Source organism: Macrobrachium nipponense, chromosome 4, assembly GCF_015104395.2.
Source record: "Macrobrachium nipponense isolate FS-2020 chromosome 4, ASM1510439v2, whole genome shotgun sequence".
Lineage (NCBI taxonomy): Eukaryota > Metazoa > Arthropoda > Malacostraca > Decapoda > Palaemonidae > Macrobrachium > Macrobrachium nipponense.
Genome location: NC_061100.1, coordinates 21,545,686 through 21,550,685, shown reverse-complemented (window position 1 = coordinate 21,550,685; position 5,000 = coordinate 21,545,686). Strand labels below are relative to the sequence as shown.

The 5,000-nt window shown below is 35.9% G+C and overlaps 1 protein-coding gene across 1 annotated transcript in view; it reads right to left on the bottom strand.

Annotated features, from left to right (window-relative positions):
• Nucleotides 1–5,000, bottom strand: part of LOC135211296 (melanopsin-like) — a 120,931-nt gene that overhangs the window by 12,137 nt on the left and 103,794 nt on the right. The gene's annotated exons all lie outside the window — the stretch shown is intronic.

The following is a 5,000-nucleotide window of genomic DNA, read 5'->3' as shown; positions in this document are numbered from 1 at the left end:
AGAAGAAGAGGAGGAGGAGGGGACGAAATGAGGTTGCATAACAATCAGACGTTCATTAGGCGTAGTACAGCCTCGTCTAGGCTCTTAATGGAGGACTTAAACTTTCCTCTCTCCCCCTCCCCAACCCTCCCCTTCCCATACCCCTCCTATCCCCCACCCTCCCCTTTCCCTTTCCCCACCCCTCCCTCTTCTCTTCCCCATCCTGAATCTCCCCCTTCCGTTCCTATCCTCTTCCTATACCCCCTACCCTCTCCAGCCCATTAACTTTCCCTCCCCTTCCCCTCCCCATACCCATACCCATACCCATACCCTCCCCTTCCCTACCCTACCCTCCCATCCCCCTCACCTTACCCTTACCCTCACTTCCCCCTCTTCCTTCCCATACCCTCCCCTCTCCTTCCCTACTCCCTCCTCTCTCTAAGTTCATTGTAACATTTACAATAACGACGGCCTCGGGGAACGGCGCCCTGAGGGTGTTCTTGCGAGAGGAGGTGGCAGCTATGTATGACTGTATGTGTGCATGTATGTGTATGACTTACGTAAGTGAATGGAGCTACCATTTTCCAGAGTTGTATGACACCCACAAACGGGATTATTCTTCAGGAATGCTAATGGTCTCCTCTGGTAAAGTAATGCTCATTTCTTCAAGGAACTACACAGTATTATATATATATATATATATATATATATATATATATATATATATATATATATATATATATATATATCAAAAGGTGCGAACATGTAGATATCAGAGGGTTACCGAAACTCAGTAGATCAGTTAAGGAGTTTATTATGAGATACGTTTCGTGTCATCCTGACACATCATCAGTCTGTAATGTAAAATCAATTCACATTTATAAAAATATAATTAAAGTTTACATGCTATTTTAAAAGGAAAACATAAAATACTAAAGTTATTCATAAAAATTATTGTTAAAAGCTAAAAATACTAAAATTATTTACAAGGTGACATTAAAATTGTAGAAATTTAGGATTAAAAAGGAATATTAACCTTAATAAAGCGAAGGACAAGAAAGGAATGGCTGTAGGACCGTCGTTTGCCCAGATCTCGACTACGCCATGAAAAGCTGAGTAGAGGATTGACTAGAATTGAGGGAAGGAACGAGGTGCTTGATATGTAAAGACTCAAGTGTCGTTATATATTGGCTATGCTTGGTATTGTCAATTATCGAAAAATATTTTTTGCTAATTTCAATTTTACAGAGAGCTGCATGATTTCTTATATAAGAAAGTTCAGGATTGGTTATCCTCTGGTCAGTTCTGTAGCTTACTCCCAAATGACTAGAATATCGAACTTGCAACAAGCGTTTCGTCGATCCAACGTAAGTACCGGGACACCCCGGGCAAGTAAACTTGTAAAAAATATTGGATCGCATAAACGGTTGCAAATTCTCTTTATGACTAAGAAGTGAGCCTATTTTGAGAGGATTAACAGGTATTAAATTAACTTTGAGGCTTCCGAACTCTCCTTCAATAATTCTCTAAATACCTCCGTAGGTTACGAGTTAGTTAAAAAATAATCTTGTAAAAATTCAATTTCAGTGTGGAAAGATTTCCAATTAGAAGCATACCTAAGTGCTCTAAAGACCAAAGTGGAGATGGCATTTAATTTAAAATTGACGAAACACGAACTATAAAAATTATTCCCCATTCCTGTGAAGGTGTGTTTCCTATAGACAGAAGTATTAAACTTATTATTATCTCTGGTTATCTTGATATCTAAGAAAGTTAAGCAGTTATCTTTTTCAGTTTCTATGGTAAAGTTTATGTTACTGTGCTGAGTATTCACGAACTCCAAAAAGGCATCAGCGCCTGCCATGCATGTCTAAGTAAAATAAAAATATCATCTACGTATCTCTTGTAAAAAGTTGGTTTAAAAGAACTTGGGCATTCGGCATTGGGTGTTCATATTCCTAATTTTAGCTCTAGAAATAATTGTATTTTTAATATGTCTAGCTATATTTTATCAAAAAGGGAAGAATTTATTCTGTCTTTTGGTCTTTTGGTCTGGACTTCTGCCTTCCGTCCTATAGACCAGGTTTTGCTTATTTTTATTTTCCGTTCGAGGTCTTGTTTCAGAGTCTCAAGGGTCTTAACTTAACTGACAATTTGAGTAACTTGCAACAGAGAATGTCAACTGCTTTGCATGACACATATAAGAGCGCTAAGGTAAAGTGAACACCTTTTTTCAAAAGAGAGGATATGAAAATACTTAACTCCTTGAAAGAGCAAGAAGATATTATAATATGCAGACCTGATAAAGGCAAAGGTGTGGTTATCCTCAATAAACAAGACTACGTAAACAAGGTCATAACAATACTTTCCGATACTTCTAAATTTAAACATTTAGGTGAACCAACCTTTTTAGAAATCTTTAAACGAGAAGATAAAATTAACAGATTCTTGAGGAAACTAAAAAATCAGAAAATCATAACGGAAGAAACTTATCAAAACTTTTTGTTGCAGGGTCATCCTTTAGCGTTTTATACGGTCTCCCAAAAATTCACAAAGAGGGCTGTCCTATCCGACCAATTGTTTCTTCTTATAATAGCCCAACATACAATCTCTCTAAATACATTGTTACTTTACTTAATGAACTCCCCCAACCTGAACATACAATAAAAAATGGCTTCGACTTTCAGAAACTTATTGTCATGCAGGACTCAGATCACTATATGGTTAGTCTCGATGTAGACTCTTTATTTACCAATGTACCCTTAGAAGAGACAATTAACATTATTTTAGCCGAATGCCCAAGTTCTTTTAAACCAACTTTTTACAAGAGATACGTAGATGATACTTTTATTTTACTTAGACTGCTTACCTTTCTTAGATATCAAGATAACCAGAGATAATAATAAGTTTAATACTTCTGTCTATAGGAAACACACCTTCACAGGAATGGGGTATAATTTTTATAGTTCGTGCTTCATCAATTTTAAATTAAATGCCATTTCCACTTTGGTTTTTAGAGCACTTAGGTATGCTTCTGATTGGAAATCTTTCCACACTGAAATTGAATTTTTACAAGATTATTTTTTAACTAACTCGTACCCTACGGAGGTATTTTATAAAATGGTAAACAAATTACTTAACTTAAACTTCACGGAAAATACCCCTTCATTTGATGTACCAAAATTACCCATATACGCCACTATTCCATATTTTTTCAAAAATAAATTAGGAGACCGTATCAAGAAAATTATTGAAAGAGAGTTCGGAAGCCTCAAAGTTAATTTAATACCTGTTAATCCTCTCAAAATAGGCTCACTTCTTAGTCATAAAGAGAATTTGCAACCGTTTATGCGATCCAATATTATTTACAAATTTACTTGCCCGGGGTGTCCCGGTACTTACGTTGGATCGACGAAACGCTTGTTGCTAGTTCGATATTCTAGTCATTTGGGAGTAAGCTACAGAACTGGCCAGAGGATAACCAATCCTGAACTTTCTAATATAAGAAATCATGCAGCTCTCTGTAAAATTGAAATTAGCAAAAAACATTTTTCGATAATTGACAATACCAAGCATAGCCAATATATAACGACACTTGAGTCTTTACTTATCAAGCGCCTCGTTCCTTCCCTCAATTCTAGTCAATCCTCTACTCAGCTTTTCATGGCGTAGTCGAGATCTGGGCAAACGACGGTCCTACAGCCATTCCTTTCTTGTCCTTCGCTTTATTAAGGTTAATATTCCTTTTTAATCCTAAATTTCTACAATTTTAATGTCACCTTGTAAATAATTTTAGTATTTTTAGCTTTTAACAATAATTTTTATGAATAACTTTAGTATTTTATGTTTTCCTTTTAAAATAGCATGTAAACTTTATATTTTTATAAATGTGAATTGATTTTACATTACAGACTGATGATGTGTCAGGATGACACGAAACGTATCTCATAATAAACTCCTTAACTAATCTACTGAGTTTCGGTAACCCTCTGATGTCTATTTCCAATTTCCGGAGCAACAGCTCGAAGAACAATCCAAGGCGGGTCAGGGAAAGGCACTATCCATATGCATTTTATTAAAATATTTGCTGACGTTTCACAACTCCACATAGTTGCATTTTCAAGGCTGCAAACAAGCGAACATGGCAATCAATAAACTAATAAAATCCGAATTACATATTATAATTAAATTAAAACATTCAGAATATAATTGATAAAACATTTACTTAAAGAACAAACAAATGGCTGGTGACAACCTACCCAGAAGGAAGTTAAAAACATACTACTGTACTCGTATAGAGTTACAACGAGAGAGAGAGAGAGAGAGAGAGAGAGAGAGAGAGAGAGAGAGAGAGAGAAAACAATAACAAACATACAGACAGAGAAAAACAGCTCAACAAGACCATCAGGCAATAAACAATTGTATGGATGACGTTTGGGAGTTTAACGGTGGTACGGTCAATTTGATAATAATGGATTCTAGTATTGTTAAGTCGTTTTCTTTTTGTACATGTCCTACTATTGAAAAATCTTTGTCTATATAGGTTTTACATATTTTTGAATGGTTTTTAATATTAAATTGTTCATGGCTAGACAATCTGCTCCCAGTTCTCAAGCTGACTCCTCTGTGAGCATCAATGCGCACTCGCTACAGCCTCTTTGCACATCCGACATAGATCCCCTGACTACATCTGGGCCACTTGTATGTCGTCTTGTATGTAGGGGAACGCGCGTACAAATTCATTTTAGGGACAGTGTGATATAGAGGAGGTGGCGTCATCTTCTTATTTAACATACTGTTTAACTGTCTGAAGAATAGTTTTGATGGAAAACAGTTGTTCCTTAAATAGTTTGAAAGAATTGTTATTTCTTCATGAAAGGTCAGCCAATTAGATGACAGAGTAAAAGCCCTTTCATGAAGAAATAACAACTCTTTCAAACTATTTAAGGAACAACTGTTTTCCATCAAAACTATTCTTCAGACAGTTAGATAGTATCTTGAATAAAAAGATGAAACACCTC